Genomic DNA, 20,864 nt, shown 5'->3' on the forward strand with positions numbered 1-20,864 from the left:
CAGACTTCTGTCTCTGATGTAAAAGAGGTAGTAGCAGGCATAACAACAGGTATCAAGGGTTAGTTTATAAAAACCTTTGGTTGGCCAATGACCATCGCAAAGGCTGTGACAAACTTTAGAAGTACTGCTTTGTTCAAAGTTTCTTCTATCTCTGTTATCACAAGGAAGGAGTAAGAGTATCCTCTGGCAAATAAAAAATTGACTTCTAGCTAACTTAGGGAATAATAATAGCTAACACTTATTATGTCATTTGTATTTATGACACTATTTAATTAACTCTTCACATACAGTGTTGTATTTGACATTGACAGCAATTCTGGGAGGTATATACTCTTTCCCACAGTATACAGATAAAGAGACATTACAGAAGTTAAGGGATAAGCCCAAGGCTTCTAAGTGGCAGAACCAAAGTTTTAAAAACCAGATGCAAAGGCTGTGATGTTTAGAAAAGAAAGAAGTGCTTATTAAAGTTCATGCATGAAAATATTTTGGTTATTATATAAGGCCCATATCACTCCCATTTTCATCTCCCAAAAGCAACTGCTTCCAATTGTTGTATCTATTTGATTACCTTCATACTTTATATCACGTACTTATGCTACTATTTCTTGATTTTTCACTGTCAGTACTTGTCTAATGACACATGCCTTTGGAAGATGAGGATATAACTTCTCTCATCTGCGTTATGTCACTTCTTTTTTAAAACAAATCCTATTTTTCCATCTTTTCATTTTGCACATCTTTTTTGACATTTTTTTCCCAACTGTTTTTTCTCTCCTTTTAATTCAATTTTTAAATGTATACTATCAGTTTTAATTTCCAGGTTTTTTTTTTTCATCTGAACGTTACTTTTGCACAGCATATTGTCAGTTCTATGAAGATATTAATGATCTATTTGAGTGGTTTTTTTTTGTTGTTATTGTTGTTGGTTTTGTTTTTCCCCCAAGTTTTCTCTGTTTTGGTCTCTGCTTTTCAAGTAGTTTTCGCTTAGTTTGCTGATTTTTGCCTCTCTGCTTATGTTTTTTATTTTTTTAAATATTTATGCTTATATTTAAGATAATGGAATTTTTATTTGTGTGGACTGGTTACTCATGGGCTTCACCAGTTGGTGTCATAATGGGAGATCATCAGGTAGGTTAGGCATTTTCTCTAGGGCTGGCCAGATTTCCAAGACTAATAGCTTTCTAAGGATTTCTAGTGGTGGTGGTGGTGGTGGTGGTGGTGGTAGTTATCTTCAGATTATGTATGCAAGCCTTCACATTTTTACCGTTTCCTTGGTATCACATTCCTGTTCTTAGAACTACTTTCTGTCCTCTAGAGCAGAGAACCTCTCCTTTTTTTTCTGGGGAATAAATCTCTAATCTGATGGAGTACAAGTGTTCACTACACCAGAGAGATGATCTTGGGTTTAAGTGCTATGTAAGCTGACTTTGAACTGATTCTCTTATTTGGACCCCATCTTTACATCCACCCTCAGAGGTGACAGGATGCCCTTTCTTTTTTTTTTTTTAATTTTTTAAAGTTTATTTATTTATTTGAGGGAGACAGAGACAGCGCAAGTGTGGGAGGGGCAGAGAGACTGTGGGAGAGAGAGAATCCCAAGCAAGTTCCATGCTGCCAGCACAGAGCCCGATGAGGGCTCGAAGTCATGAAACTGTGAGATCATGACCTGAGCTGAAACCAGCTGTTGGATGCTCAACAAACTGAGCCACCCAGGTGCCCCTAAGATGCCCTTTCTAAGCTTTTTGCGGGTTCTGCAGTATGAATCCAGTTGCTGCTCAGATGCATTCTCTATGTAAGATTCAGCATTTGGAATTTGCCCTTGTGCCTCTGCCTTCCAACTTCTGTAATGTTGCAGCTCATGCCTCTTGTCGTTGAGATTATGCTTTTTAAAAATTGCCTTTCTGTCATCTCAGTATGTCCTGAAAGAGAGCAGAGGTAAACACTTGTGTGTTCTCTGCCATCTGCCATCTCTCACTGGTGCCTGAGCCAATTGTGTTATTGATCCGGGCGTGTTATCCTTTCAGGGCCTACTCAGTTGACAGTGGCAGTTTGAATTGTTCATTCAGATGAGCAAATAAGGATTTAGGGTAAGAGCAATATGCAAGGGGCTGACTTAGTTCAGGGCTTCATGGAGTACACTGGTGTTGGGTACTGATTTTCAGCTGCAAATACCAACACCTGCCCTTCCTCCCCCAACAATAGCCTTTAGAAGCAGTTCTAGTGCTGCCACTTAGCTCAGCTCAGCTCAGCAAAGGCTCCTAGAGGAGTGTGTTAATTGTGGTTGAGTGTCCTTTAGACTTTTTAAGGAAAAGGACCAGAGACAAGGCTTTCTAACTGTGTTCCCTCAAGAAGGAAGAAATCCAATTATGTGTACAAATCTGAGCATTAAAACAAGACATCCAGGTTTTTCTCTCTGCAGTAACTGTGCCAGTGACAAGTTACCAGGGATTCTGAAAGCAGATAGAAAATAAATCCATTACAATTATAGGTGGAAGACTGTGATTTAATTTGAAAACTATTAGTTCTCGGAAATTGTACTTTTTCTTGAGTGGATCAGTTATCTGTAACTACTTACTAAGCACTACTAGCTTTAGGCCAGGCAGGGTAGGAGGCTCGTGGTGTTGCTACTAAAAAGAGATGTAGAGTAGCAACTACCACTGTGCTTCGAATATCTTGGAACTATTTACCTCAATAAATATTTGTTAAAGTGATAATATGGGCACTGGTCTCATATAGCATGTTCTCTAGACAGCAAGGTAGAGACATTTTGTGAAAGCACACAGAAGAAACTTCAGATAGGTCTGAAAGCTAGAGTAACAATCAGGTGAAAACTAATTGCTAACCTGACTCCCCTCCCGTGCATGGCTGAAAACTTTGAACAAGTTAAGGGGAGTAAATAATTGCCTGGGAAAATTTTGTGCAAAATATTCAAGACATTGAATATTGTCTGGTATGGCTAGACATATCAGGACTGTGTATTTGGCATCCCAAACAATTCTGTAAGTAAGGGAAAAACTTGGATCTTAAAGCTCTCATGTCTAAATTGGACCGTTTTTCCTTTGTTTCTCAGTGCAATAAGTATATAAACCTGGGCATACCTAGTTTGCAAGTATTTATATAAGGCATTTTTGAATAAACTGTTTTGACTAGAGTAAACTGTTCAATCAAAAACCCACTCCTATAACAGGTTTGAGTGACATTTTAAATCTGGAGTCCCTTAATTTCTTATATGGTGAAATGGTTGTATTCATCCAGTTATCTTGTCATCATGTGAATACAGTGGTAATCTGGGGCTCAATTTATACAACTAAAGTAAAACACTTGAGGAATTTTGTACCATGTATCCTTTTGTGATAATTTTAGTCTTGAAAAATATATGCCATCATTCAAAGGGGACTATTTAAGCTGTTTTAATATGTGTGCCAGAAATAGTTTACTGGCACTTAACCATATACTCACTTTTCTACTGGTAGTGCATTTCCCAGACCCTCTTTTCTGTTGAGCTCAAGGAAAGTTCTGTCAATAGGAGACCTTCATGGAATATTAGAAACTAAGAAGGCAGTAGAAGCCATTTCCTTCTGCTGTACCTTAGGCAGAAGAATTAGCAGTGGTAGCAGTAGGGTCATGGTTCTTGTTTAGTATCTTCAGTGGCACCAGCAGCAAGTGTAGTCCCCTGGGTTTTTGCAAGGGCACTAGCAGCTTCTTGACCTGTGGTCTGTATCACCCTCCCTCTTTTGCTCTGTGAGAATTTCCAACATTTTTCTAACTAATGTCTTGCATTAAATATCTATCTCTGTGAGCTATGTAGAGTGGTTTCTGTTCACCTACTTGGGCACTGGCTGATAAAGAACATAATTCCCTAAAATTAAAATTGGGATTTTCCTGTGTTTTTTGGTAAAGTGTTCTATAATTTCTAGATGTTGGCCTTATGCTCTGGCTTCTCTACTTTTAAGTCTTCTGGGGAAATTGGTTTAGTTTATTTGAAGGCAATATATGTAACTATATAAATAATATAATCAAATGGTGTTAACCTTATATGAATATACCACACTTTATCTACTTTTCTATTATTCATTAAATATTTAAATGTTCTTGATTTAGTTTTCTAGTGTAGCATAACATGTTATCCCAAAACCTAGTGGCTTAGGACATTTTTTACCTCAGTTTTTGTGGGTCTGGAATCTGGTGTGGCTTAGCTGAGTCACCTCTCTTCAAGGTCTCTATGAAGACTGCAGTCAAAGTGTTAGCTGGTGTGTGGCCTCATTTGAAGGCTCAACTAGTGGAGGATCTGCTTCCAATATGTGGTTTTTGATTGGATGCAGTTCTGCATGGACTATTGGACTGATGACCTAAATTCCTCACTGGTTGTTTTTCAGAAGCTGGGTATTCAGTTTCTACTCACTTGTTTCTCAACAAGGGAATTCACAATATGATATAGTACCTGGCCTTATCTTAGAAAACAGGAGAGAAGACAGGAGAGGGAGGGAGGGAGAGAGAGAGAGAGAGAGAGAGAGAGAGAGAGAGAGAGAGAGAGAGAGAAGAGATGGAGAGAGAGAGATTGAGAGCATAAAAGAGATTGAGAGGGAAAAAGATTGAGAGAGGGAGAGAGTGGGGAGAAGGAGGGAGATTGAAAGAGAGAGAAGGTCATAGTCTTTATAACCTAATTTTAGCAGTGGCATGCCATCACCTTTTCCACATTCTATTTGATAGAAGCAAGTCACTACATCCAGTTCACATATGAGGGGAGAGGGACTATACAAGCACATGAATACTAGGAAGTGATCATTTGGACCCATTTCAGAATGTGCCAGCCAATCACTTTCTAAAGAAATGATGTATTCTTTGATTTCTGTTCCAGTGCTTAGTAAAATATTGATGATAGCTGAGCTTGTATGTAGTATAGAGATAGCCTAATTATTTAGTTTCAGTGACCATGCATATATAAACTTGCAAGTAGTAATCATAGGCAGCCAGGCAAATTAATCCCTATCATTCGTTTTGAATGATATAATATATGAAATCACCATATAAACGAATCATCTTAGCTGTTACTAGTTTATCTGAGAGATGTTTTTCTTTAGTTACAAAGAGAACTTTAGGATTTCAAGTCCACCTCCACTCTGGAATCATCCCCTAATGGCCACAGAGATGGAAAATATGCCACCTGCAGACTTTGAGATAAAATGAACCCCATTTCCAGTGGGTGTGGAAATGTCTACTTTTGATGGGATCTTTCAAAATTGCATCATGCTTGCACTTCAGTTTCTCACCTAAATCCTGATAAATACCAAAGTGCTCTCCTTGCATAGGGTCAGGTTTCCACTGTTAAAGATGTCCGTATAGCAACCCTGTGCTGTTTCTTACAAGTCCTGCCAATGTCTTTATCATTTCAAATATAAAAAAGACTTAAAGTGGCTCCGTTAAAACCCTCTCTATGAAAAGTCAAAATCCTTCAATAAGTCAGAATGAGATGGAGCTATATAAAGACACCACAGTTACATGATTTTCCAGGTAGGAAATATATTGGCTATGCTGTACCATATTACATTTGAAGAAGAAAGCTTTTATATAAATCTGAAATATCAAGGCTATCAGCACACACATTTTAAATATATGCATTAAAATATTTGGTGCAAGGCTTTGCCCTGCATGAATGTAGGGATACCATTTTTCAAGTGGTGAGATTTGAAGAGCAAATGGACAAACCAATACCCTAGAGAGACTCTACATCTAGTTTGACTCTGATGCCTGCTACTGTTTTATTTAAGAGCCGCTGTTTTGGATGAACTGATTGTCCCCTTTCCAAATGCAAATGCCTCTGGAAAGAAAAACATGTAATTAATTTTCAGAACCCAATATCTTTGGGTAAATTAATTAAATTCTTTCCATAGGACTGTTCTTGATAGATGGCAGAAGGTAGAGGGAAGGATTCTAAGTACTTTCCCCAGGCAAAGGGATAGACACGAAAGATCATGGGGCAGTTAGGTCATCGAGAGCAGATGGCACACTGGAGGGGAATGAGAAAACCCTATGAATCAAGTATTAAAATGTGTGCCAGAGACTGTGTGAAGTATGACATATACCTTATACAATCCAATCCCCACATCTCCCTTGCATGGTTAGAAGTGGCAGAGCTGGGATTCAGGCTCAGCTCTGACTCTAAATACAGTACTCTTTTAATCACACTTTCTCAGAATAATACCAAAATTTAAAGTGGGAAGTCCCAAAGATAGAATTGGCAATGCATTTTCTTAATGTATGTATGGTGAGGGAGAATGTGAGAACCATCCCACACTGAAAATGAGATGCCTGTTACTGTCTTAACAGAGATCAGATTTGGATCCATTTCTCTTTCCCAAGGAAGATGTTTGTTTGGTTATCTTAGAATTTCTGTCTTGCATGCTTAAGGCCATTTGGCATAGATGGCTGAAGGGAACTGTGAGGAACTAACTGCATTTGCTTACATGACTCCTCTCCTTCCTGCAAATGTCAGGCCAAATTACATCAGAGGCAGAAGCAAACAATAATTGATGTTCATGTTAATAACCTGAAACATCAAGAAAACGTCAAATTGTGTTCAGTATCTATATATAAGAAAGTAAAAATATACATCCTATATTTCAGCAAGATTTTAATGTTTATTTTTCTAAGTTTTGGCATCTAAAACCATTAATGTCAGTTCATTCCTTGACATATTGCTTAATTTTTAAAAATGCCTAAGAGGTGTTTGGCATGATTCTTGTCCTCAAGGATTTCTACTCTTGTTTATTCAACAAGTATTTGTTAAGGGCCTACTGGACGTTGTACAGAGGTCTAGAGGCTAGAGATAAAGAAATGAACAAAATCATGTAGATTAAGAAAACAAGATTTTTTAAAAAGGCTATGGGATAGTGTCTGTGTTCTTAGTATTATAGAATTCCAGGGAGAAAGAAAAACAGGGAAAAGAAGTGTTGGGAACTCTGCACTTGACCAAATAAAGGCAGATTTTAATTTCCTGAAGCATTTAAGCTTTAACTTAGAAAAATGACTCCTCTTAAAATTGTTTTCTGGTTCACGTGTCCTTCTCCCCAGGGATACTATCCTGATACCAGCCAGCCAGCCAGTCAGCCAACAAATTCTTCAGGGTCTAATATATGCAGGACAATGGGTTAGGTCTTGTTAATATAATGATGAAAAACAGAGAAAACCCTGACACTTATGGGAATATTTATATGTTGCGAAGTTGGTATATGTGTTGCTACACAGGAAAATAACAAGGCGTTATTTAACAGGATACGTATTGAAAGACCTCTCTTAGGAGATGGCATTCATGCTTAAAACCTGACATATGAGAAAGACGCAAGCAACTGAAGATGTGAAAGAAGAGCCTTGCTGGCTCAGCATTTAGCCTTCACAGGAACCAAGGGTAAGAATGAGATGGCACATTTAGAAAGGGAAACAAGGCCAGTATGGCAGATGCATTGGGAGTGAGGATGGCAAGCATATAGGGTAGGAGAAGTGGGCAGGAATCAGACTGACAGTGCCTTGTGAGCCATAATAAAGAGCTCAAGTTTTATTCTAAATACAAAGGAAGCAGTGATTGGTTTTAAGCAGAGGGTGATTCAATTTATAAATGTCATTCTTTCTGCTTTGTGGAGAACGGCTTGGAGAAGAGAGGATGAGAGACTACAAGAAGGTTTTAGCTATAGACCAGGTGGATACATCATCCATAACTTTTGCACGGGGCAAATGTAGCAGATCATAAACCTGGAGTCAGCACTAACTTGATTTCCGTTTGTCTGAAGCTTACTCTTATTTTGGTTTAGAAACATGGAATCAACTCCACAGTGGCAAATGGCTTTTTTCTGGGGACCACTCTGACTCAGGAGATGTCAAAGCCTGTGTCTAGTTTCACTCACAATGGGGTCTTTTTTTCTAGATGTTGAGTAACCTCTTCTCCTTTTCCTTCTTTTTGTTATTGCTGCTGCTGCTGCTGTTGGTATAACTTGCCCAGCCTTCCTTAATTCCTCCAGGTAATATTTGTTGTTTCATGCCACACCTGCTGTCTCGCTTTCCAGCTCAACAAAGAAACTTCTCACATTCTCAGTCATGCTAATCAAGTAAAAAGTACATACTGACCACATTATGTACCATGTAGAGAGCAGGAGAAGAAACGGTTCTTATCTTATATGGTCGAAGAGGTTCTATCATGCTCACCATTTAACAACACAAGGAGACAGCTAAGTGATAAGAATTATGATTGCCAAGGGCATGTGAAGTCAGTGGGTGATAAGGAGGTGACATGCCAGGAGGTCATGGATGGCAAGGATACAAACTCCCTAGACCATATTAATCTTTTTTGGTTGCCATAACAAAACACCATAGACTGGGTGGTTTAAAAAAGACATTTATTTTCTCACAATTGTGGAATTTCTAAAGAAGTCTGAGATCAGGATGTCAGCATGGTCAGTTTCTTGCTTTGCAGGTGGCCACCTTCTCACAATGTCCACACACAGCAGAGAGAGAGCGAGAGAGCTCTCTTTTTGTACCAATATTAATCCCATCATGATGGCCACCCCTCCCCTCCCCTCCCTGTGACCTCATCTAAAACTAATTACCTCCCATCAGTCACATCTCCAAATACCATCACATTGGGTATTCAATCTTCAACATATAAATTTTAGGGGTCACAATTAAGTCCCTAGCAGACTGTATCAAGTCTTCCTGGAATATGTTATCATAGCCTTTTACACTTTTCTTTCATAGCATGTATAAAATATGCATATACATTATATAATTATATGTTATATGATATAAAGTATATATATTTATAACTATTAAATTTGTGTCTATCTCTTCGATGATACCAAGCTCCATAAACACAGTCCTTTGCTCATTATTTTATTTCTAGGTGTTAAAATGGTAGATAGCCAGCAGTGCCTCCATGGCTCAGTCAGTTAACCCTCTGATTCTTGATTTCAGCTCAGGTCTCATGGTTCATGAGGTCAAGCCTCATGTTGAGGTCTGTGCTGACAGTGTGGAGCCTGCTTGGGATTCATATTCTCTCTCTCTCTCTCTCTCTCTCTCTTTCCTCCTACCCTGCTCATGCACACACTTTCAAAATAAATAAACATTTAAAAATATAAAACAGGGGTGCCTGGGTGGTTTAGTCTGTTAAGCATCTGACTGTGGCTCAGGTCATGATCTCCCAGTTTGTAAGTTCAAGGCCCTGCATCAGGCTCTGTGCTGACAGCTCGGAGCCTGGAGCCTGCTTCGGATTCTGTGTCTCCCTCTCTCTCTGCCCCTCCCCTGCTCATGCTCTGTCTCTCTCTGTCTCAAAAATAAATTTAAAAAACATTTAAAAAATTAAAAAAAAAATTTAATAAAATGGTACATAGCACATATCTATCTAAATATCTATATTTAAATTTGAAATATAGTATAACTTTATATTTAAAAATCATTTTGTGATTTATATATTGGGATTCTGCAATATTTCACTTTTTACAGTAGAATATATTGTAATGCATGTAATACATTCGAAGAAAATACATATAATGCATGCTAAGAAACTTTCAAAACATTGGCTTCTAGAATTACCTGCATGCTTCTCCATAAACTCCTCTATCATTTGCATCATGGGCAAACTGACAGAAATTTACAGTGTTACCTAAAACCTTCTGTGACTTCTATTCGATAGGTTTTATTACAAAAATAACTTCCATTGCTTTGGGCCAGGAAATCCTAGCTAGGAACCTAGGACTCACTATAATCTGGTTCCAATCGACCCTCTAGTTTTGTCACCTCTTCTCTTTTAGTCTGGTGGCTCCAGGGACTGTTTACCAGTTTGTCTGTTTCAAAAACATGCCCTGCAATTTGGCCCCTGCTGCCTTTCTAACCTCATTGATAGCATTCTGTGCTGAGCTTTTCCCAAGGCATCAGCTACATAATCCTATTTAGTTCTTGAAGTGATCCTATGAGGTAGGTATTGTTTTACAAACTGTAGCTGGAGAAACTGTGGGTCAGAGAAGAGGAAAAAGCTTGCCTAAAATGACCTTTCTTATGAGCCCCAAACTCATATCTCTATCTCAAAGCCTGTAATTGCCAATGTAATAATTGCCTTCACTTCTGAAAGGCTCTAGCCAAATTTACCTAAATGTTCAAGGCCCAACTTGGATTGCACTTCCTCTGTATCTCTTTGCTAAACACTTTAGTTGATGGAATCATCCCTTTTAATAACAAAAATAGCTAACATTTGTTCAGTGCCTGCTATACAGCGACTTGTGTTAAGTTCTTACATATCAATTATCTCACTTAATCTCTCATTGACCATATGAAATTAGTATAACATTATTATAGATACGAAGTTAGTTTCACAGTGATAGAGTATCTTGTTCAAAGTCACAGGTCTATCATGTTTCAAAGAAGGGATTCAAACCCAGATATGCCTGCATCTAGAGCCAGAGTTTTGACCCACTTGTCGTATCTCCAGTTTTAGGAATATCACCTGCTAGTTATAGGATAATGTGTTAATGTGAAGAATTTAAGTGAAGTTATCCTGATTACAAATAATGACATGGAACAACCAACACAAACAACACAGATCCATATTAAAGAGTATAAACTGGTTGGCTGTATTAGGTTCCTATGTCTTTTGCAACTAGTTACCAGGAATTTAGTGGCTTAAGATAACATAAATTTATAGACTCACAGTTCTGCAGGTCAGAAGTCCTAAAATCATGTTTTTGGCAGGTCTGCATTCCTTGTAGAGTCTCTAGGAGAGAATCTGTTTCCTTGTCTTAAACAGTTTTTGCATGTTGCCTGTATTCATAGGCTTATGGGCCCATCTTCCATCTTCAAAGTCAGGAGTATAGCATCTTTCAGTCTTTCTCTCTGACTCTTACAACTCTCTTTCTTACAAGGACCCATGTGATTACATTGGACCTAGCTGGTTAATCCAAGATAATTTCCTCACCTCAAGATCTTCCACTTAATCAAAAGTCCCTTTTGACAGATCATGTGACATATTTCTTTTCTTGGGATTAGGACATGGACATGTTTGGGGGGGGGGCATTATTCAGTCTACTATAGTGGTGGTGGTGTATAGGACATCCAGCTACCAAGGGCTGGAGAGAGGGAGATAAGGACTGATTTTTTTGGATCCACATTACTAGTATTTTTATTTTAAGGAAAGACAGAGAGTAATGTATAATCCAAAGGAAAAAACCTCTAATGGTGAGATTTCAGGCACCTGCAGCAGTTTTCAAAATTCAATACGTAAACAATTTCCTATTGTACACACATAAAACATCAACCTAGGAAAAATTACCACAGCAATTCTCAGCAATTCCTCACTAGGGAGTAAAGTGTGGTAATCAAATATCCTCTTGTGAACCTCTTCAATCCCATTGGAATGCTAAGTAAGAGTGGAGACATGGTCAGATAGCAGGGAAGCATAGACTTAGAGTCCCTCCAGTTGAAATGAGCATACCTGTTTTCTAGGTGGTATAGAGAAGGCATCAAGGTGCCTGACTTGATTATCCAAGAGTTCACTGCAAATGGGTTGAAGGATTGAAAGTGAATCTGCAGTTGGTTGAATCTCATTCCAGTACCCCTTTCCATATGAATGAAACGGAGGAATATCCTGAAGACAATGGAAGGAAAAGGGATGTCAGCTAGGAAAGAACAGAAAACACTGTGGAAAGGCCAGCAGTTCTGAGTGGGAAGTTGGTGGAGCAGTGGATTTCTTTCCATGCTTGGCCTTTAAATTGTGTCCCATCTCCATAATCTTCTCTTTGTCCCTTTTTGCTCTTCAAAGCAACATCAGAGTCTGTGGTGGTGGCATGGTATGGGTGCTTGGGAAAGGAAAGGCTAGGCTAGAGATGGAGGAGGATAGACAATGCTTGTTTTCTTTTTTTCCTCAACTTAAATTCTGTTTGTGTTGATCACATGACTTAGAAATGAAATGGTTAAAGGGGAAACAGACCTGCTATAAGTCACAAAAAGTGTTTCAGATTGTTATCCTGCTTGTATCATGGTATCTGCATTTTCATGTGAATAACACCTTTGAGAGCTGGGCTCTAAATTTGGTGTTACTCTTCCCCTCCCAGTCTGCAGTATAGGCAGAATGCAAATTGCTGAGTTTTTTAAAAACCACTTTGTTGAAATATGGTTGATATGTAAAAAAGTGGTTTGATGACACTTTTATCCCAGGTGGAGAATTACTGAGAAATTTTTGTAGGATTTTTTTCCAGGTTGGTGCTATTATAATGGGAAATTATTTACCCATTGAATTGTACACATTTAATGTATACAACTTTATGAGTTTGGAGATAAGTACACACCCATGAAACCATCATCAATGCAAAGCCATAAACATATTCATTGCTTCCCAAAGTTTCCTCCCATCCCTATTGTTGTTGTTGTTATTAGTAGTAGTAGTACTAGAACTCTTAATGTAAGATCTACCTTTTTAGCAAATTTTAAGTATATAATATAGTATTTTAGCTATGGGCACTATGCTGTATAGTAGATATCAAGAACTTATTTATCCTATATAGCTAAGTGCTGATTTTTTTTGAGGCCACTATATCAAGCACTCAGAGCAAAGATACAGATGTAACTCTAGCATCTTGCAAATAGAGATGCAAATAGTTAAGGAAATAAATAGCAGACATTTGCAGAGTAACCTGAAGGAAATAAATCTCTTTAGTGAGATAATTTTAAAATAGCTAATTCAACTATAAGAAGTATTCTTTAAGTTGGTTGTCTGATTATTGCACTTAATATCTTGGTATACACGTTTGGTAAACTGGTTAAGACACCAGTTCTTGAAAACTGTCAGCTTAACAAGATGTGTTTAAGTCTCAAGAGATTACATGTTAACACTTTACACTCTGGAAAAAAGTTGAAGCTACTTTTTCAGCATAAGATTTTCCTCAGCCTGCATAACTTCTCCTTTACGTATTTACCTCATCCAAGCCAACTCAGGCTCTCCAGCTTATCCACACTGACATGTTAATACAGATGTGACCCCCTTTTCAAGGGAATTTGCTTTTAAAAAGTGTGAATGATACTTTCCACTATAACTAACACAGAATTGCAGGTAAAAATGGAGAAGATACTTGGAAAAAAGAGATTTTCTTCTACAAATAAGCAGCACATTTTGTACTCTTGTATTCCAATCCCCTTTACCACTAAAAGCAATTTAAATGCTCATTTCTCTCGCAGTGTAATGTCCAAGTAGTTTTTTTTGAAACCTCAATGTCTGGAACACATACAAACCTATTAACAGTTGACTTGGGGATGGACTTCCAGAGGTGGGTTGGCTCTCATTTCCCAGTGTGAGGGTCAGAAGTGAATCAGCAGTGTAACATCCAACAAGCCCTGGAACATCTGGAACAACAGCAGAGGTGTAAAGGAAATAATTTCTCAAGGCCAGATCTCAGACAAATTCAAACACAAACAAATCCAATCTGATGATAAATTCTCTTTGGCTCCTGCTCTTGTGTTGGAAGCATCAAGTCTCTGCCAGGACAACCAGTATGGCGGAAAGGAGAAAGTTAAAACAGCAATTAGATGGCACTAATATGGCTGCAATATAATCCCTCCTCTGGTTTCAAGTCTCTGACTGCCAGGGCTCTTGGCCACCATCCCAGGGCTTAATTGCATTTTGCAAGTAGCCATAGTACACTTGCCACTATATCTCCCTAAATAATTTTAGACACAGTTTTCTTACCCAATTCAGTACAAAGGAACTGAAATACTTCTGATGGAAAAATGAAAGTGTTTTATAGTTTAAAGATTGGCTCAATTAAGGGAATAGCTCGTTGAGGAAGGGATAAAGAATATGGCGGTACAGTAGAGGTACAAATCATAGCCTTGAAGTCTAGAATTCTATTTTTTTAGGAAAGCAACATAGAGGAATGGTTAAGATTTGAGACATTGCTACTATTTAATGTTTAGATACATCTTCAAATAAAACAGACTTTTAAAAAAATGTTTATTTACTTTTGAAGGAGAGAGACACAGAGAATGAGCTGGGGAGGAGCAAATGGAGAGGGAGACATAGAATCCAAAGCAGGCTCTAGGCTCCAAGCTGTCAGGACAGAGCCCAACGCGGGGCTTAGACTCACAAGCCATGAGATCATAACCTGAGCCGAAGTCTGATGCTTAACCAACTGAGTCACTGAAGTGCCCCTCAAGTGAAATGGATTTTAATTGGAATTTGGCCTTAAAGTAATTGAGGGGCAATGGGGCTTAGTGGTTTTAAGCACTGGTTTCATTTTGGTGACCACTGGCTATAGGCCAGATCAATGGTTTGAGTCTCACCTGGACTAGTTACTAAATATACGCACTTGAATAAGCCACTTGAAATTGCCATATCTCCCTTTTCTCATCCATATATTAAGGATAAGAAAATATTTCTCTTACCTATTTTTTTAGGATTGATAAAATACCTCTAAAATTATGAAATGTTGAACCTAAGACCTTATATTAAAATGTAACTAGTAAATACTTCTAGTAAATCAAGACCCATACAAGTTGTTGAATGCATATTTCAGAGGGAATATGAAATCCTAAAAGGAAGGAAAAAAAAAATAGTTGGAAGAGGCTTCACTGATTTGAGCAGAGCCTGAACAAGTGGTTAGAAGATAGGGAAAAGGGTAGCTGTTTCAGGAGAGGGGAACATAATGAATAAAAGTGTGGAGAAGGGAATAAGGGTGATGAAAAGACAGGTAGCTATGTTAAGTAGAATGTGATTCATAAATCTTGTCACAGCTCCTGTGTAAGCAGATATGTTACTCACCAAAAAGGCATCATGCATTTAAAACCCACACTAAAGAGTAACTCATATAATTCAGAAATGTCTGATTCTTCCCAAAAGACAGCAGGGAGTGTGGGTAAACAAGGCTAAACTGAAAAAGATAAGAATAACTGCAAAAGAATACATGAAAATAAAAGGGCCAAGTTTAATAAGGGCCAGAAATCGGGTGTTATGGTCAAAATAGAGAATCAACAGTTTGAAATCAAGGAGATGAGGCCAAACAAGAGCAGAACTTCTACAGAGAGGGAGTTAAGGAAACAGGGCCCTGATCTTAGCCTCCAAGACCAGCTAGTCATGAACACTTGTTTTTTATGAGCCAGCAGAAGACATTCAAGACTCTGACTTAAAGGTCTGGGATGGGGGAATGGATGGGAGGCCATTAGATCAATAATAACTCTCAATAATTCTGTGTTGCAATCTTGTCCCCTTAAGACTCTAGTCATAGGAAGAAAATCTCATACTTACTGAGCCCAAAGAACCACAGAGCCTGAAAGAGACCTTAAGTAGAAATTCTTATTTTATTTAAGATAAATTTCCAGTATTACTAATAAATTTGGAGGACTCTTTGGGAAAAATTGACTCTCTATAGGCTGGAAGAAACAAAATCATCAAAATCAATTATGTTTTGAAACACCAAATTGACTTCAATAGTTACAGAGAATGTTCATCCTTTACTATTTGAGATAATGGGAGAAACAGGGACGTAAAATTGACTTTTCAAAGCAAGGTCTCCTGAAACCAGTGTCTACAGTGTAATCTCTTACAGATTTAGGAATTTTCTCTGCAACTTTCTCTGAATAGAGCAATATTTCCACATGGAGTATCAAATGCCCACTGTTGCAAAGGTAATGGTTATAGTGTCAATAGTATTCTTATAGTAACCTCACCCTGAAGACAAGTTTTGGCAGAAGCAAAAAGGGGAACCCAATCAGGAAACTAGTTGTTACAAAGGCCATTCGCCTTAATAAATTTTACTAACAAGTCTAGAAAGTCAGCTCAGAGTCTATGAATTACATTGTTGCATAAAATAATGATCTGGATTCAATTAATCTTGTTAACCTTTTATTCCTGGTACCTTTGGTTCTGTCTTATCAGTAAAAACAAATAAATAACAAAAAAACCCAAAGAACAACAACAACAAAACAAAGAATAGAAATTATGAGCAGACAACACAGTGAATTGAATTAACATGTGAAAAAATCTAGATGCTCACCGAATGCCTTAAACCAAAATAAATTCCAGATGGACTGAAATTTTAAATATAAATAACAGAAGTTTGAGAGGACTAGAAGAAATAAGTGAATAATTACACTTGGTAAAGGAGAACTGCCTAGGCATATCCCCCAACACAAAGCTCATAAGGGAAAATATTGATAGATCTGATAACAAAAAATTTTAGATTTGGTAATGCAATTAAACCTATAGGTCCGACTAAAAGCAAATCCCAATCTGGAAAAACATTTATATTACATTAGACAGATAAAGGTTTAACTTTCTTGATACTTAAAGAAATTTTACAGATCAGTAAGAGATGACAACCCCAAGAGAGAAATGAAATAATAACCCTCAGAAAGCATGTTCATCATTACTGGTGATCAAATAAATGCTAATTTGATGAGTAATAAAAAAGATGTTTCAGCCTTGAGATTATAAAAGAGAAATACCCACTGTTGATAAGGGTATGGGGAAGAGACAATATCATATACTGAAATAACAATGGTTAAATTTTATTTAATACATGATATATGTGTCATACCCCATTTTGCATTTCTATGTATATTTTCACATTGAATCTTCAGAATAACTCTGTGAAACCTGTTTTTCAGATGTGGAAATTAAGACCTACAGGGGTTTAGTATGTTGCCCAGCACCTTCAACCAAAGATCATTAAGCTAGGATTTGAACCCATCATCTACCTAAGAGGCTATTTCTATTTAAGAATATAAATTGATAATGCCCTTTTGGGAGACAATTTGTCAAAATACACTCTAACTTTAAAATGTTTATATGCTTTTACCTAAGCAAACATTCCTCTTTTAGGAATATAATAAATGATGTGAGAAAAATGCAAAATTATATATTCCATAGCATTTATTACAGTGTGGTCCACAGTAAGATGACAACTGAAATATTAAAGATACAGGAAGTGGCAAAGTAAATTTAAGGGACATCTATTTTGGAATATTAAGCATGTATTAAAAATAATGTACAGATATATTTAGGGTCAGGAAAATGCTTTGGGGTTCAAAAAGCCTTGTACAACAGGCTATATATAATTTGCTGCTAAGTCCTATTACAAGCCCTTTTATGATAATAGTATTATTCTTATTATTACATTTATAGAGAGCCCTGTGTGTATTGAGTACAGCCAAAATAGACAGACAACCCCATTTTCATGGAGCTTACATTCTAGTGGGGGAGACAGAGTATAAGCAAGGATGAAAAGAAAAACATAAAGCATATTAGAGTTTAAGGAGAAAAAAATAAAGCATATGCAAATTTGGTAGGAGGGTGACAGTAGAAATTAGGTGGGATGACCAGAAAAGACCTCACAGAGAAGATGACTTTTAAGCAAACAGTGCATATCCCATGAGGAAATTGAAATAGAGTCATGAGTTAATTTCCTTGCATCCAGGCTCCTAGTTAGTACAAGAGGCAGAACAGAAACACCCTGATTCTACCATGCTATAAATAATGACTTCAGAGTTGTATTTACCATTATTAATAGTAATTATTTATGGGTAGTGAAAAGATACCATGTTGGCTGATGTATAAGGCATGTGTCTTTTAGTGTTGATTTGTGTGACCACAATATTGGTAAAGAAATGAAAGAGTAGCCTATTAGAAATCTTAGACAGGCAAGGCGCCTGGGTGGCTCAGTTGGTTAAGCATTCAACTTGGGCTCAGGTTGTGATCTCAAGGCTCGTGGGTTTGAACCCTGCATCAGGCTCTTTGCTGACAGCCTGGAGCCTGCTTTGGATTCTGTGTCCCCCTCTCTGTCTCTCTCTGGCCTTCCCCCACTCATGCTCTGTCTCTCTCCCTCTCAAAAATAAATAAAAATTTTTTAAAAAATAAAAGAAATCTTAGACAATTTGTGAATGGATACAAATGTACACTAGACCCATCTCACTTCTCTGGCTTCTGCCATAGTGATTGTGCTTCAGTTCAACACTCTGATTCTCAGTGATAACTTTAGTTCCTAGACATGGCATCTCCAAAGTATGTTTTCCAGACTGCCTGTACAATGGCACCACCATTATTCAAGCCATTGGATCTCTCCTTTTTTTCTTCCTACTTCTCAGATCCCACATTCAATTAATGGCCAAATGTAACAAGATTTACCTTCATGAAGGCTTTATGTATGTCCTTTCTTTACCATTGTCACAGCTATGACGCCAATTTAGGCTTTAACTCTCTGTCTCCAGGAGACCATCTTCAGGATTATAGCTGGATTTAACCAACCCAATCAACTCACTCTTCTCATCAAATACTTTCAATGGACACCCCAGTTCCTATTAAGGTAAGTCCAAATTATTTATTCTGACATTCTTGGCTAGAAGTGACTGACATTTCTCAATTTTTACTTTGATTTGTACATGTTTTATAGACTAGCCATGACACACATAGTAATGCTCACCAAAGGACCTAATTTTCTCTACATTTCTCTGTTCCTTGTGGTTAGGTAGGACATATGGCTAGCTCTGGTTAATTGGCTGTTAGCAGAAAATACATGTGTTTCTTCTGTGCCAAAGCATAGAGGAACAGGTGTGAATTATCCATGCTTCTTTATTCTTGTGAAGCAACAAGGAAAGCTGCATGTTTCAGATCTTGCAGCTACAAAATGGCAGAATTTGAATCCCTCCTGATCTTTGATGGATATGTGTTGTGAGCAAGAAATAAACCTTTGATGTGTTGATGCGTTCTTGAGCTATTGGGATTCTGGAGTTAATTTGTTACTGCAACACAACCTAGCCTCTCCAAACTGATGCATCACCAAAGTAGGGGAACTCATCAACTTGGATATCATTTTGTGTTTTCTCATATCCTTATCCTTGCCTTTGTGTATCTCTCCATTGAGTACTTCTTTCTTTGAATGATCCATTCCTCCAGAACTTATCACATTGCTCTACTTAAGTTTTACTCATCCTTGTAGAACCATCCTTTTTTTAAAGTTTATTTATTTGTTTTGAGAGAGAGAGGGAGGGAGGGAGGGGTGAGAGAGAGGGAGAGAGAGAATCCCAAGCAAGCTCTGCACTGTCGTGAACTCACTAACTGTGAGATTGTGACCTGAGCCAAAATCAAGAGTTGGGCCCTTAACTGATTGAATCACCCAGGTGCCCCCTTGTAGAATCATCTTAAATACCAACCCTCCTTAGTGCTTGTCTTTATTTGCCCAATCAAATATAATTTCTCTTCTAATCATAAAGAAGCTTGGTAGTTACTTTTTGAATGTTCTCCACAAATTATGCCTCCTATTGATGTTACCTGTATACTTATTTTTCCTCTCAACTAGAAAGGAGGTCCTCTGAGGGTCCAAATCATTCATTCATATATATATATATATATATATATATATATATATATATATATATATATATATATATATAGTCCCTTGTATCTAATAGTTGTCCAAAAAACATTTGTGAAACTGAGTTGAAGAATCAGAAGTATGCATTATTGCTTCCAAAGTTTCTACCATATTGGCTAAAATAAAGTGTGTTTTGGGTATTTGATGAATTGACTTTTATATAATGATTTTTTTACACAAGTTCTGTTATTTTCCTGTATCTTTTCTATTTCCATCATGAAATGGTGAACTTTTTCATTATTGTCCTCTCAAGACCTAGGACATTACTTAGCAAAAAATTAAGTGCTAGATAATGTCAGTGAATAAATAAAGATTCAGTACCTAAAATATTACTGTATAAAAATTTGAGTTAGCTAAGATTTAATTGCATATAAGACCTCTAAACCTAGAAAGAGTCCTCAACATATAAGCTGACAGAGTTTTAAAGCTAATAGTGGCTTCAGAATAAGGAAAATGAAAACTAAATTTTGAAGAAGGTGCTCCATTTGCAAAGGATTCTCATATATATTACTTCATCATTTGATTGATAAAATCACTCCCTGAAGTAGTCAAGTATCGTCTCTATTTCAGATATGAAGAAACTAAATCCCAAAAAGGTTAAGTGACTTGTGCAAAGTCAAACAGCTGTTTAAAATGGGTTCTCAGGTCTTCTAATTCTTGGTCCATTGTTCGCTCTTCTATGTTATTGCCTTTCCTTACCTAAGTTTTGGTCCATTGGTCATGATTCTATGTTATTGCCTATCCTTGTTTAAGTTAAGGACCAGAAACATCTTTAGTGTCATCATTATGTTTGTATCATGTGTTATCTTGGCAGCAGCAACTATGGTAAGTATCTGAAGAAGGCACACACACATGTACACACACAATTATGCAAGCCTCCTTCAGTCTAGGCTAAAATAGAATTAATCCTGTGTTCATTGCTGGTGAATGTTGAATCCTTCCATATCGGTGTTTGTGTTTAAGAATAAGTCACTATACTCACTCTGTAATTGAATGTCAAGAAATATGAAAATATATTGTTTTATTGCTACTGTTCATTGATTTATCGGAGTGATTTATTGTCGATGGACATGCAGTACAACAAATCACTTTGCTGACACCATCAGCTGCCTTAACTAGGTTGTCAGTTCACGACATTAAAGGTAATGGATGGTGATTATTTTACAGTAATGGGTTTAATCAGCGCTTTGAATGACTTAGCAGTCATGTCAGAATAGAGCCAACTCATCATTCATCAAGGCAGCATTTTGTTTACCAACATCATCTATAATTCATTTGATTGTTGACAATCATCAGCAAATAGCTCTCAGGCAAAGTTTTATCAGAGATGGAAATCTGCACAGCTGCAGCATGCTAAATCACCCCATGGGGCTGCCTGAGTAGATGCAGGTGGGGAGGAGATGCACTTTTCATCAGCCCCCAGAAAGGTGGCTTCCACCAACTGGGTTTATAATCTTCTTGGCATTC

Source organism: Panthera pardus, unplaced genomic scaffold (assembly GCF_024362965.1).
Source record: "Panthera pardus isolate Hobbes unplaced genomic scaffold, ASM2436296v1 HiC_scaffold_25, whole genome shotgun sequence".
Taxonomy (NCBI): domain Eukaryota; kingdom Metazoa; phylum Chordata; class Mammalia; order Carnivora; family Felidae; genus Panthera; species Panthera pardus.